Raw genomic sequence first — 16,232 nt, 5'->3', positions numbered from 1 at the left:
TAACCGACAAAAAGTGCGAGAATGGAGTTTGGGTTTTTGTACCGACCCCACATGGAAATGTGCTGTCATAGACACATTATGCACCATCCGGATAATATCACGTACTCATATCCAACACTACTCCGCGTAATCGATTTAAATTCCGTTTTTCACTGCGCTGCACTCGACAGCGATAGCATTAGCTTCCGTTGGATTGATTTGAAGATAAGATGTTGTGTTTTTGACACATACTTGAAATCCTAGATGAAAATGATCTAACCGACGACAAAGAAAGCGAACGCGCACAAGACGACAAATTACTTTGGATTACACACTGCAAGTGGCGTACAACCAATGCGAAGCTGAAAAAAAATGGTTGAAGAAGATTGCACCAATCGAATTGAAAGGAAGCGAATTCGACGTCACTTTTCTTGAAGAGAGCAGCTTTTCTCTATTTTTTTTCCAAAGAACAGTCTTGCTGTAAGTACTGTTTACTTCAAAGCAGTAAACTTTTTTCATCCACTTCGTATAAATAATTATTGAACAAATTGCGGGTAAGTAGAAATTGTCGATTTCATTCCTGTTATTAACGTCAATTCAGAATATCGACTCAAAAATGTCCCAGCGAAACAAATCTTTTAGATTTGGATTTTTGGAATTCTATGCAAAGTGGTGTTTCTTTTAGATTTTAGCTGAAATTTAATTGAAATTTGTACCATGTGGAAATGGAAACGTGCCCAAAAGGTATATCATGTCATGTTATTAAATGGAATTTGGCATTTTAGTGAAATCAAGTGAAAAGGAAGCACGACTGAATTTTGATTCGTGTATTGATTTAACTCGGCCAAATGAAGTCATCCACTTTTGACTCATTTATATGGCAATTACACTGCTTATTTGCTTGTAATTTAATTTTCACATTTGTGACGCATGAAAATTACCTTTTTCCACTTGCAACGAATGCAAATCAATGAATAATTAAATCGAATGCATTAATCAGTACGAGAGTGTCTGGCAATTTGACGTCAACCGATGGCAAAAAAAAGTGTGCAGCAAGGTGCAGAGCCATTTGGTTCGGAGTAGCTGACATTTTACAGGGTTCAGAGATTTCAAGTAGTCTAACTTGAAATTTTACGAATCAATTGCAAAGTTCAAACATTTTGACGGGATCTTCCGGCATATTTATGCATGAGAGCACAAACACTTGTTCAATTGCAGACGTTGCTGTGCGTCAACCAGTAGGAAATAATGAATTTAATAACATCACACGCGTTTCATTCCATTTCGTGTTCGGTTCAGTGCCGGTTCTCTTTCTCACGACATTTCCATAATTAGTTCTATCACTCTGTATAAAGAGTGAGCGCAAGATTCGTTTAAAAGGCACTTTACCGTGCCATCGAAGGGAATCAGAGAGAGACATAAAACACTCATTTGGAGAGAAAATGAGAGAGGGAGAGAGAGACGCAATTGGTGTGTGTGCGCGCATTATCGCTTAATTTGCTTTCGCTAACAGGATTCTTGCGCTTTCATCTCGCAATTTGCTCACTCATTCACAAAGCAACGGCAAAACAAGTATACATTAGTTCACTTATTTCCTCTTTCTTTTTAATGTACACTCCATTAAAAATTTAAAAATCGAAAGAATTTTGCCGCTGACAATTCTGAATGCACCCAAAGTGTATTTGTGAGTAGTGCTTTTAGAATGCGTGCGTTGGGCGTCGCAATGTCGACTCAACATATTTAGGAACAGAGACGCACACAAGACGGATTCATCGCGCTCATTCAACTTGATTTTGACATGGCTTGTGCAACGACTAGAGAAGTAGGCTCATTTTCATAAGTGAATATTTTGCTCAAGAACAGGTCGAGAGTCTCTCTCTCTTTCCTTAGCAAGAGACTGCCTCAATTCCGTTCAACGAGAACACATTTCTCGGTGCTGCAAATTCAATGGTGAAAAGCTTCACTTCTTCGCTTCTTCAATCCGTTCAAGAACAACAACAGTCAATTGAGAAGCGCTCATTTACAAATACACACACTCTCTGTGTGAATTTACGTATGCAAATGAAGTCATCATCCGCTGTTGCTTGTTCTGAACAGGATACTGAACTCGACGAACGCGCGACACTATGCATTTGATTATATTTGCATATGTAGACCTTTCATACTGACAGAGATACTTTTCCATTTTCATGGAAATCGCACCGTTTTGACAGATGCGTGAATAAACCATGTTTTTCCGAGAAAAATGTATGTAAATGTAAAGTGTGTGAAACTTTAGCATACAATAAAACACACTTCACTACTTCCTTCCAATATCATTATACTCAATGCGCTCTCCGAAACTGAAAGAAAAGACCAAAAATTGAATTAAATGCTCTGCAAGTTAGTTAGTATAAACCAAGACAATTAGATCTGAAATGGAACACAACTAGCCAACGTTGGCCAACAATGTAAACGCCAACGGAAGTTTGAAAAAAACAGCTAAAATTGTATGTACTTCAACAAAGTTTGTGCAAAACTAAAGGAAGTAAATGTTAACACGAATAATGTCGAAATAGTGAACAAAATCTTTCCATTTTTTCTTCACTTTTCTTGCTTTTTTTCTTTCTTTTTCTCACTTGAAAAATCAATTTCGAGCATCCATTGGAGATCATTAAAATGGTAGGATTTGTAAATAGATTATTTACGAGTCAATAGAGTTGCATTTATTCGTTGCACTTCACTTGAGCTTCCCAGTTAAATCGCATAAAGTGATGGAAGTATTTGCACAGCTGCTGTGATTCCAGCGAAAGAAGAATTGAGTAGTTTGGAGCGAAAATGTAATACAGAAATGTTGCGCGGGAAAAATGTCGATGATGAATGAGTGAAAGAGGGATAGCTATATAGTATACTGTATAGTAAACTATAGTGAACTATATAGCTATCTCTTTTCATTTGATATTTTTCCGCGCAACTTTTCTGTATTACATTTTCGCTCCAAACGACTCAATTGAACTATAAAAAAGTGTTATTGATGTTTCTTTCTGTTTTCCGTTTTTTTATGTAAGTAATTCTGGTCAAAACTTTGCTTATTACGGGTGTTCTTGAGGAAAATACGGTTTTCGTTATTCTCAATTTCCAACGTACATTTATATTCATTTTTTTTCTTCAAACTATTCAGTTCAACAGTTAAAACGAATGAATGGAATGGAGCTATTTTCGTGTTTGTGAAGAGCCATTTTGATGAGCTTCATTTCGTGAGAAGTCATTCAAATTATTTGAAAAAACATAAATTTCTCATCATATTTTTCAGTCTTTTGCTTGCTCATGACAATTTGTCATCTGGTAGTCGTATCGCTTGTGTTCCCACCTACATTCATTTACAAGCACCGCCACTGATGTTGCGCCCATCACATCCACTTGCAAGTACGAAAATGCTTTCATATTTTGTGTTATTTCATTTCAATTGCGCTTCAAGTGGTTTTCTGTTTTCAAACGCGCGTTTCCCATAGAATATTCCGCTTATAAAATGTAATGAACATTTCCACCCGACTTCTTTGAGATCCGTAATAAGGAGGTAATTTATATTTGCGCGAGAGCATTTTTCACGCAGCACGAAAATGCGATAGAAAATGTGAAATGTTCAAATTATTTATTCAATGGACTTCAGTGGAAAATAGCCAGACACTCAATACTAGTTGGATTTCAGTGCAGTTGGTACCAACTATTTATTCAGACTCTTAGAATTGATACAATTTACAAGCGTATTCCCGGGTAGATTTGTAAATGTACAAAATGCTGGATGGGATTTCGTGGTGAGTCTTTCATTTGTTGTGATATTGAGATCGGAAATGTACTTAATGAGCTTTATGATACAGTTTTATTTCGTTTTTCTGGTCGAACGCAAAAACCTCTTTGAACGTGGCGTGGAAAGTGTTTTGATAAATGCTATCGTCATGATGATGATGTTGATGATATAGCTTGAAGTGAAACTAATTTAAAATTGATCATTCCAACATTCAAACCAAAATACCGCCCCTGGAATCGTCTCGAAACACTATTTCGTTTGCGATGAAAAGTGAGACACAAATTGATGGTGTGAATGTCTCTCGCGTGCACACACATAGACACACACAGAGAGAGAGAGAGAGAACTCGCGTTCAAACCATTAGTGGCATTGCTGCACTGCATTGCATTCACTTATCTCTAATTCGCCAGAAAACAAGCACAATTGATGTGATGGCAAACAGCATAAAACGCACAAAAAATTGAAACAAAGAACATTTCTGTCAACTGCTAACATTGCAAAGCACATAAAATCTATAACACATGCTTCACTGCGATTTCCCTCATCAATTTCGTTCATATCAACTTTTGTTGTAAGTTGTCGTGCATGCAACACGTTTTCCTGCACTTCGACCGACAACTAGTTTCTTTTTGGTGTATTTCGGTGCGGTTTTGAAACTCTGTGATTCGAGAGAAAAACTTGTCAGTTCTCTTTTGTCGAGCATTTTCGTCTTCATGCTGGTGATAGTTTATGGTGGTTGCGATTTCCTTACTTTTGCGTAATTCCTTCCATTCGTTGTTTTGCTATAAGTTTGATGTGCCATGTGCCATGTGATAATGTCCAAAATGACAAGAGCGATGGAAAAATAAAGAAAACAAAAATTAATTTAAAAACCAATATTTTCACCGCATTGAAGTGCGTGTTTACAATCAGAAGCCAGAGCGCAACGAGAACGAAGTCAACGTCAAAATGGGAGAACGCATTGAATAGCAATGCGAAACGATGTACTAGTAGAACGAAAACTATCCGTTCATCAGTTTGGACGAGAGAAAACAACATCCTGTTTGCAGTTTGGTTTGCTATTTTCCGACAGTATTATTGCTGCATATTGCTGATGCTGATGACGTTTTCTACAAAACTTTTCAATTTTGCAAACAAGTTTTGCTGGGTGTTGATCCATGTGTATTTACAAAATGCGGTTTTATTTTCGTGCAAAACGAGAAAAAGCGGGGCAAAAGTTGGGAAAGAGAAATTCTTTGGGAAAGATTCTTTACGACATATATTTTGCAGTTCAACGAATTGCTCTGTGTGTGTGTGTGTATGGTTCGCTATGTTTGATGAAATATTCTTGTTAAGGAATTTCCTTTAAACACATCTATCAAAAGTTGCTCATTGAATCAGAATATCTGAATCGAACGCTTGCATCGATTTAATGAAAATAGTCTACGAGTTTTGGCAGCAAGTTTAAAGTAGCTTTTCAAAAAAATTCGGATTTCAGCACCCGAATAGCGTGAATGGAAGGCCAAAAGCGTTGAATCGCATTCGATATAGCGCCTGCCCAATTATTTCTTGATTAACCTGTAGAATATCTGGATGGAATGCGAGCCAGAGAGAGATATGATGTTGGCGTTTGTCGATGTGAAATGTTGCCAGTGTGATGCAGCCCATTTAAAATTGATTTTGTGCTCTATTTGACAGGCGACCAAATAACGACGATGGCGATGAAAGAAAACCTTATCGACCGAACGAGGTTGTTAACTCCGGAAAAAGTCGTTTGTTCAAGCAAACAACATTTCGTATGCAATGTGCACAAGCATGAGCCACAAACACGAGCTACCACGAGGATGAAGCGTAGAATGAGAAAGAGAGAGAACGAGCGCTCGGGTACGGGCACGGGCAAGTGCACAAAACTGATTTTTAGCACACAGCTCACTATACCATGCAGCTTTGAGTTTGGCCATCGTTTGAAGAACACACAGCATATAGCTCGGAGTATCAAAGTATCAAAGTTGTGAGCATTGTGGATATAACAGCAACCATTTCATATTTACAAAACGCAAATTAGTTTTTTGCTCTGGCACTTGTTTTCTGTTCGCTTTTCTCCATTTGGTGTGCGCGCGCGTTTACCGCCACACTCCACTCCGACTCTCATTCGTTCGTTCGCTTATTTGCTTTGGCATGTGTATTTTATATTTGTTTTTCGATTTTTTTCATTCGAAACGTTCCAGCATAAAAAATAAAATGAAAAAGGTATGAAGAGCGGCGATTCGTTGCATCTGCTGTGCTTCACCGGTTGTTTAAATTATAAACAAATATGGAAAATGGGAATCGTTATTCAAACAACAACAAACTCAACGTGACTGGCGATTAAACTGAAAAGAATCGGCCATTTATCGATAAATCAACAAAGCAAATGTCTATTTCCTGATGATTTAAGTTCTTTGTTCTGTGTGGCTGGTTGGTTGGTTTCGTTTTCTCAATTTGTTGATTCACTATTAGTGAAGCACTAACGGAAAAACCTTCCATCCAGCTAAGAAGTGATTTTCTGAATGCGATAGAAAAGTAGTGGCTCCTTTTTTGTAAGGCTATGTGTGTGTGAGTACTTTTTTGCTAATGGTTGAATAGATATTCTGCGGCTGTCTGAGGCGATCGTTATGGCGAACGTGGTGAAATTTTATCTTTCGTAAACAAGACAAATAAATTGACATGGAAAAATACACGAAGTGCAGAACAGAAAGAATTCAGCAAACAGAGTAAACGGAAACCAAACGGTTCGGAAAGAACTTCAACACACTCAAAGTCAATCATTCCGGCTTATATGACCAAACAATCGAAAATGTAAACGAACTTCAAAACGAATATAAATCAAAGCTCATGACGACGAATGAGAGAGATAGATGCTGTTTCACAGCAGTATTATAGATGAGATGGTGAACTCAAGTCGGGATTGCATTCCATCTTTTCGCGTATTCCATTTCAAACATTGCATATTATTTGGTTATTTGGTAGCTAAGCTCTCGCTGGCGGCATCGAATTTTTTTTTTTATCAAATGAACCGACATAAATCATTTATTTGGGCAGCTGCCGTCGCCATCGTCGTTGCCATTCGTCTGCAATGCTGTGACATTTCCATTTGTTTGCTGTTCTCTATCGTCACAGAACATTAGATGTGATTGGTTGAAGATTACTCAGCTCATGAAATTGCCGCATCATATTTTGTATTTGTACTCAAACCCTCTCCGCTCCGATACTACACAGTGAAAAAAAACCTTCGCATTTCTCATTTGTCTTGTCGTTGTGATATGTATAGAGGAGCTGTTGAGAAGTTGGAAATTGTAATTTTCCAAGATTGATTGTCATTTAACGACAGGTTTTGTGGGGTCTATGCATCGGTATTTTACAGTTAGATTACTGTCAATCACTTTGTGCCAGATGAAATATTCGTCTCGTTCACAAGAGGTCTTAATTATAAGTTCAGTCGATTACTGGGGTGAGCCAGAATGAGCTAACAAAAAAGGTACCTGCCAACGAGTGAAAAAAAAGCCGAACCGATCGAAAGCTGTTTCGATTTTGTGTGGGTTTAATAAGCAGAAAATCTAGTAACATTCAAGGAGTAGATGGGAAAAAAGTCGGTCACAAGTTTCTATCGTGCGTTTGAAAGGTTGTCAAGGCCCGACGACACATGGTTACAAACACAGTACGCGGAGAGTGTGCTGTACACTGCATACAGGTACATTGACACAAATATGTTTCAAGGTAAAAATCACATTGATCCATGAACCAAAGAAAACACCGACTTTGAACAATCCATGCCTTGATACTCGAATGAAAATTGGTTTTTGATGAGCATTTTTTCATAATAGTCTCGAGTCTGGCTGTGCTCTTATCAGGTTTCAAGTTTGCAATTATTTTCTTCAGATTTTTTTTTCTTTCGTTCGCCTGTGTCATGGTTTATGCATGAAGGCACCATGGTGATATATTGCCTGTGTCTGTTTGCTTATCAAAGCGGTTAAAATTATTTTTGCGTTGCGTGTGCAAAAGCGTAAACTTTTACGCCTAGACAGTGTGTGTGTGTGTGTGAGTGTGCGATCAAAAACGAGGCTGGTGACAATGATGAAGAAGCAAAACTTTTTCATACCAAATGAATTTAATTAAATTTTAATTGCATTTGAATGCAAAACAACATATTTTACCATAACTTAACACCATTCAGTGCACTGCACACACCATCCTTCCGCAACTCCAATCCACGCCACTCTGTGTGCGATACAGTTTAAGTAAGTTTGCAAAGTTTGAGTGCAATTCTAGTCGTTTTTTTGTGTGCAGTGCACCTGTTTCTTTTAATTTTGGCCAAGTGTTTCTCTCACCCGCCCAACTCATACCACACGATTGGTAGATATGTATAGAGTAATGGAAGCTGTCTATGAATTTACATCTTTTCGTCATCCAATCCATACGGGTTTGTTTGAACTAATTTGACCAAGGGCAGCAAACAAGGCAACAAGGTGCATTAGGTTACAGTGACTGGAAGCCGAAGCGACGAGAAAACATTTTCAACAAATTGGATGTTTTATGAAATCTAAGTGCGAAATGTTGTAGTTTATGCCATCGAAAACAATAAATTGAACACTTGATGTTTAGCTTTCTCAAGCTTTCGAAGCCGTTACGGGGTGTGTCCGTCCATCTCATCGTCGATTCGGATTTCCATGGCAAACGTTCAAACCTGCAGACACTCGTGCCGCAGCAATACTAAAGCCGCTATTGCTTCTTGATAGAATCTCGAGTTGGGTGGCAATTCAACGAAGGGTCATTATTGGGTATCCTCAAAATGCATCGCAAAGTTTGTCATTCCGGTTTATCTGGCGCAAAACACATTTTGATACGCTGCAAATGCCAGCATCACGATTGACACTGCATCTCTCTTATGATGTTTTTTTATGTACGTACAAAAAAAGAGAAGAAAAAAAAGCTTGATGGTTTAAATTTATGTATTTATTTGCGTTGCATTCAATCAAATGGAATAGTGCATCTCTTGCCCTCACTCTGTCTCTCTGGTGTTGTGTGTGTGGTGCATGTTTATCGTTCTGGTTGCAGGTTTGCTGTCATTAAAAGCGAATCGAAAACGAAAATCGGCTTGAGGGTCGTTAATGGAGTGACATGTACTTCTCAATGGCGGATGTAGATGGATAGGACATGATGTTGTGTGAGCAACATTTGTAGCGGTGCATTCCATTGAAATGGTGAAAGAGCGAGAGAGAAAACACGGAACGAGTCAATATATCGAACGTTGGTTTCGTTGTGGCATGTAATCATATTTTACTCGGAAAGCAAACGTGATTTCATTGCAGTAAAATTGATTGTGATATATAAACTAATCTCCACCTCATATTTCATGGTCGGTCACCGGTCTGTAAAGATACGTTGCAAGCTGAAAGGAACTTGGGCTAGAATGCCTTGCAAGAGAAAGATTCATGTAATTGTGAATGGCATTGCATCCGGTGCCATCCAGCACACACTCCATGTGTACATGTATGCTTTAAAATCATATACTTTTCGCTCGTTCGTTCGTTCGTTCGTTGGCTTTCTGCCTCTTCAACATCTCGTTGCTGTTCCGAGTGTTGCGTTCACTGCATAAATTATAAATGCACAATATTAAACAAACCGAAAAATCCTTCAAGTCTAACACAATCTAATTTAGCATCGGATGCGTAATGTATGGACACATTTTGCCTCGTTATAAACTACCAACCATCGTAGCGTTGAACATTTTCAAAACCAAAGGAAATCCAATAACTTGCATTATCAATGGTGGTTTCGAAAGATAGAAAAAGCTTACACCCGACACTAGTCCAATGCAGTGCAGTGCAGTACAACGGAATCGGAATCAGAATGATGGGAGGCGGAGAACGGAACGGAACCGAACCATTACAATAGTTGCAGAGAAAGTAGATAAATAGAGATTTTTATCGAACTGCAATATGTCGTTTTTCAATCGCATCTTCGTTGGACCATGTTCAAAATGGCTTGACACCGGAGACACAAATGCGATTTTACTGCTGTACAAAATGCAGTTCGCTGTAGTTGTAGCACTTTTGGTCAAGAATATAAGCAAGCGTCCGCATAAAAGCTTTCCATCAAACACTCACACACACACACAGTTTCATTCGTTCGGTTTCTATCGTAATAGGTGTTGTCAATTTTCATTGAAATGAATGGCAATTTTCTGTGTGTCTGTTCTTTTTTTCTTCATCTTTTTCCCTAATGCATTTTAACTCGCCGAAATATTCAAATAATGTCGACAGCTCCATAAAACTTCTAGCGTGAATGTCGAAATTTGCATTTTATCGCTGAAAATTTAATAGGTTCCTAAAGACTTTTGGTTTAATCAGATAAGTGGTAAGTATGTACGATGTACGTGTTTTCTGTGCAATCAAAAGAGATAACGATTCCGTGACATAACGAATATTATCCAGCACATTGCCTTTGCTCCGCCGCACTCATTCGGTCTGGAATGTAGAAAAAAAGTTGCAGAGTACGACTGAGAGCCAGAGACAGACAGCGGGAGCGTGATCGCGACGGCGAGAGAGAAAAAACACATGCAGTATAAATAAAACGAAAATGCACTTGGAAATGAGATGCAAATAAATGTAATGAAAATAAACTAAGTGCAATTTCACCACTTCAGCACATGATTACAGCGTATAATGGAAATGTTGGGATTGTGTTGTGCAAGCGATGCCGTCGTCGTCGTCGCTGCCATTGCCACCATCATTTTTCCCATGCCATGCTCATTCGTTCGTTCTTATACTTTCGCAATCATTTTTCCATGAGTGGGTTAAAATGTGTTTCACCTAATGCTTTTTCATTGTTGCATTCGGCGCGCGGTGGAGAAAGAATAAAAATTCACTTTACTAACCAGAAGAGTGAAAACACAAAGAAAAACACAAATAAGGCAATGGCACACCAAAAATGTAACGCAAAGGAATCGAAAGGCCTGGAGAGAGTATATGTTTGTGTGTGTCTCTGTGTGTGAGAGCTGGGGGCAGCAGTATGTTTTTCGATGAACTGCAAAGTGGTTGGACACACAACTGAAAAAAGCACGAAAAGGAAAATTTAGGATAAAATACACCAGTTCGTTGAGACAAAGCAGCCAATTCGTAGATGTGAAAGTAATCTTTAAGTGCAAAACATAGAATATATACGTATATAAAGAGGGAGAGAGAGGAAAATACACGGAGCCATGCTCTTTCTCTCGTTTCAAGGCGACGACGGTAATAGCAGCAGCAGCAGCAGCAGCTCTGCCAACATTTTCCAGCTTGTGGCTTCGTTCATATTCAAATTGTGTGGGAATGTTTGTGTTTCTTGCATTCTTGTCGTATTTAAATTGATTTTTCAAGATATATACGTTCCTTTGCGGTGTGAACGGCACTCGCCTTGCGCTCGCCGTCTTTTTTTTGTCCAACAACTATGCATCCTTTGTTCCGATGCAAAAGAATGGAATTTTTGTTGGTGTGTGCAATGGGCAGAATGGAAAATGATTCGCATCCTATGCTCAGGCTCTTTGTCTCTCTCATATACTCTCTCTAGCTCTTTTGCTGTATTTGTGTGTGTTTGTACGAGAAATATCTAGCGCACAAATGAAATAGCACACTTAAATGCTCGAAAGTCGAACGACTGCAAGAGTCGCGTTCATGCAGCAATTTCCTTAAAGAAAAATTCCGACCATACATCAATTCCGGGCGTCTTTAACTTAGACATTGTTGTATTATTATACGACTGTTTGGTATGTGTCGAAACGACTGCAGTCAGTGGCTGCTGCCACTGTAGTTGTTGCTGTTGGCTGGCTGGTTGACGCTGCACGAAAAACCCATAAACATAATGCATAAGAACACCATTAAAAGGACACATGCACCAAATGGTCGTATACAATACAACAGGCGCGTCTTGGAAAATGCTTTCTCTGTCGCTCTCTCAATCATTCAGTCACTCGCACTCGTGCTCTCCTCGCATTCGCTTTGAGTGTACAGTGTACACATTACACAAACACCGAATGAATTGCATTCAACGACCGTACGATGTATTCGGAGCATAAACGCAAAATGAATGAGGCTACATAATCTTTGGTGTGTGTGTAGAAAACAATCGCCTCGACGAAATTGTCTGCCGTCATTTTTGCTCTTTCGCTTCTCTTGTTTGTTCATGATGCGAATAGCAATGCCAAGCAAATGGGCGCTAGAACAATGAACCAAAGAAGAAGGGAATGTATGGTGCCAAAAACAAAGACCTCCACCGATGGAAAGAAAGCAAGAAAAATGGCATAATGAAGAGAAGGGAAAAAATGATAAAAGAGCTGCGCTAAAAATTTCCACCGATTTTCTTTTGTACCCACCCAACAACTTGAAATGATGATGTTGTTTTTCTTCCTTGCCTCGGTTTCTTTTCTTCTTCGGAATTTGGGTTATGTCAAAGCTATACAGTTGAATTCATTTCTTTTGCTTCGCCTAGAAAAAAGAGCTCGTTCATCAAAGTGCAATGCATGTTTGTTAAGCAAATGACATCCTTAATTTGAACTTATCGAAAGGGATGCTGTTTAAGCTTATGCTTAGATTTGTTGCATGGGAAACTCATGAATTGGGCTAACGACTTCTCACTCTATTAAAATGCCATGAAATGGAAACTGAATTGATTTCTTCAATCACAGCAAGCACTCATTACTGCTTCAACAGAGAAAGTGTAACAAACTTTCCACTCGTCTGGCTTAAAATTACTTAACTTCGATGATGACTCACAAAATCGATGCCTGTGTTGTTATTTTCCAGCTTAACTGTTTGCTCCAGTTAAATGCTAAAACCGAGAGCACAGCAAAAAATCACGCTTTTACATCGGCACAGTTGCTAAATCGTACTACAGTAGCAGTGGCAACCTTTTCCAAAATTCGCGACTTCGAGGAAACATATCATCATGAGCTGAGTGTTTCTTGGATGACACAACACTAAATCGGAAACATTTTTTTCATCATCGTCGTCGTAGTCGTCGTCACCGACATTCTTTTTGAATGCGATTGATTCTTCACTTTTTATGTTTGCGCTTAGTCTTTTTTTGCACCACCATTCAACAGCAACAGCGATAGAGTGACACTTTCAATGCTAACAAAAAATATCACGATACAAATGACTGAAACCTGCCGTTACATCGATTGAGTGCTCACGGGAAAAAGGCGATGACGTTGGCGACAGCAACAGTACATTTACATCGAGTAGTTGTCATATTTGGAATTTTTTGGGATGGAGTGAGTTGGCGTTTAACTTGGAACGCAAATGTTGTACCACTTCGTAAGCCGTGATTTACATAATATTTATTTGGTTCAATTGTGTCAAGTGCTCGAAGTCACTCTTTTTTTCGGTATGCAAAAGCATGAAACCCTCTTATCGCATTCCGTAGGCACACTCTCACTTGACAAAATGACAACTGCCATTGCCACCACTGAAGTTCAGCCTCAAATGGAAATTTAACAAGCGGAATCATCACATTAGAATCGTACTTAAATCGAAAAGTTATTTATGCTAACGGCATTTTCTTTGGAGGTGTTGCCAATATGAAACGACACTCACATTAAGATGTCAGTTCCTCGAAGCAACGGAAATAAGATGTTTCAAGCACATGCAAATCAGCTTTATTTATTTGTTTTATTGGAAAATGCATGAAAATGTCGAGAGCATACCAACAAAAAATCGTGTTATCAAACTATGGCGAGCGAAAAAAAGAAAAGGAAGAACCAAATTCCTCATCGTCAGCCACATTTTGTCAACTTAATTAACATCATCGATCGAAAATAACTGGGAAGAGATGTGACAATTTTTCGCTTGAATCGCTTGCATGGCACTTCATGCTTGAAGACAAAATCCGCCACTTTGACTATACAGCGAATCAAATTGGTTGCGATAAAGTTACACTCTATCAAACTCGAAATAATGTGCTGAGCGAGCGAACGATGAAGAACAGTATACATTGGGATTCCTTTGACTTTCCACTATAAAATATTCGACGGATTTCTCACTCGTTGAACTTGAACACACAGACACAGACACAGACACACACACGCGCAAGAGTTTTTTTTCGCATTCTCTCTATCTTCCTCGCTGTTCATACAAATGACGTTAATATTTGAATATTTCAATATGTTGCTTGAGCTGGTAGGTGGTTGCTACTGCTAGTGTCGTCACCGTTTTCGAAATAGTGAACAGCAATCGGATATGAAGTTACACCATTTACTTTCATTGCATTTCCATAAAGCGTTATTCACGCTACCGTTCCATACTGTTTCTCTTACTCCCTTATCGAATATATATGATAGCTACATGTTTTGGCATATACGAGTCTTTTTTTTCGTCCGTATTGCACACACACAAAAAAACAAGCCATCGTCACGGCGATTACAACATTTTCATCGTTTTTGTTTTCCGTTTTCTTTACCGGCATTCTCTCCATCTCTCTATCTCGTACACTCTTTGTTCAGCGGACGAAAAAAAAACCAACAGACACTTCACTTGAGACGAGACGACATTTGCGATTTCAATAGCGCACCAGAATATAGGAAATCAAATGAAACAGAAATTCATGAAAACTAATGGCACCGGAATCGACTTCTGCACCAAAATTCACGCTTTCGGTTGCGAGTAAAGAGAAAAGTGCCAACGATTATCTTGCGACTCGAAATGAATAAATTTTCACCGCACAAAATCCCTAGTGATCGAACACAAACACACTCACACACATAGGTTGATAATAGTGATGAAGCGTCGGTCGCATTTGCACGTGGATGTTTCAAACGCATGTAGAAAAGATACGGGCTCACCAAAATGAAGCATCGATAAATTCCAAGTGCAAGATAATATGGAACATACCGTGTGTGGATATGAGCATCGGAGCGCTTTACCACTCAATCCATGAAATTGGAAGCTTTTATCATATCGTTTGTTACACGTTGTAAATGCTGGTTTATTTCAAACGCTCTATTTCGTTCATTCGCTCGTATCGTAAACGTAATGGCCACTGAGTGTGTTTGTGCACATTTTATGAATAAAAAATGAACACATCAAAAGCATCTTGACTATGCTTTTTTAATGCACAGAACGATAAAAAAAAACAACGTCACACACAAATTCCATTCCATCACAAAGTAAATTAATTAAATTAACCAATTATACTGAGACATTCCTTTGAAACTGGTCATATGAATAGGCAATTTTTTTTCTCTCTCCTCATGGTTTTTGCTTATTTACACAAAGTTGCTTTTTTCCGTTTGTTCGTCTTGTTATGAGAGTACAAACTATTTGAATTGTAAGTAAAATTGGAACAAATGCACACAGACAAAGTTTCATTTCGGAAAATATAGTTTTATGATTACTGTCGCATATTTATTTATTTGTTGCATATTTCAGCGACGTTTTTTTTCGAGTTTTGCCTCCAGTGCTTGTGATTCAGCTGTGTTGTAGGATGCATTACATCGAAATGTTTATTTTTTGTCGGGTGCAGTAACTAGGTTGACTCACATGGTTTTTATTGGCAAGAAAATGTTAAATGTTGTAAAATTTAATGCAGTTTTTTAGAGTCTCTGACTCGGAGAGAAAGAGAGAGCAAAAAGTTTTAATCGAAGTATATTCCAGTGAAGGCATATATCGTAAACAATCGTTTTAATTACATACACAAGATGGTATTTATCTGTGGAATGTGGAAAAACTTCATCAATATTGTTTGTAATGTCATTTTTGATACGGTTGTTGTTTGCGCACTTTTGCGAGAAAAAAGGATGGAAATTTTTGGAATCTAATTTTCTTCTTTATTATGCTTTGTGTGGCATTATACTAAAAAGCAAGCTCGTTACTAGAGACGGCTCATAAAATCTTCATACATGTACGCATTTCTATCTGTATTTGAAATCAAAAATTCATTAGGAAGCAAGCACATACGTTTGGCTATTATCATCACCATATTTTCTGCATATGAAATTTATTTTCGGCCAGCCAATGCGATTGTGCCATGGTGGATGCGACGATCATCTAACCAGCATAATCATGGTAGCATTTTGGCATGGCAAAAGTCAAAACAAGACCAAAAGCGTAAAAACCATTTCCAACAGCTTGACAAAGAGAGAGGGAGATAGAGAGAGTGGAGGCAAAACGAAGACGAAAAATATGCAGTAGTGTATGAAGAAGAGCTAGTGGAATAATGAAGCGAAAAAGATTTACATTGTTTGGGCCATGGATAATGACTTGTTGGTGTGCTGCTGCATGCTCTATGGGCTGAAGCGAGTAAATGGAAAATGGTTATCAAACCTATATCCAAGTCCAATTCGCCTTTTTTCTCGCTCTATCGCTCTCTTCCATTCTTATTCGCTCTCTCTTCCTCTGTGTAAAAAACATTATCCATATCCACAGCCATAAACAACATCGTCGTTATTATAAGTACATATCGTTCATATGAATAT

The sequence above is a fragment of the Sitodiplosis mosellana genome, unplaced genomic scaffold (assembly GCF_009176505.1).
Source record: "Sitodiplosis mosellana isolate CC-2019 unplaced genomic scaffold, AAFC_SMos_1.0 Smas_scaffold_12, whole genome shotgun sequence".
NCBI lineage: Eukaryota > Metazoa > Arthropoda > Insecta > Diptera > Cecidomyiidae > Sitodiplosis > Sitodiplosis mosellana.
The sequence above is the reverse complement of the archived record's forward strand: the minus strand, read 5'-3'. Positions refer to the sequence as shown.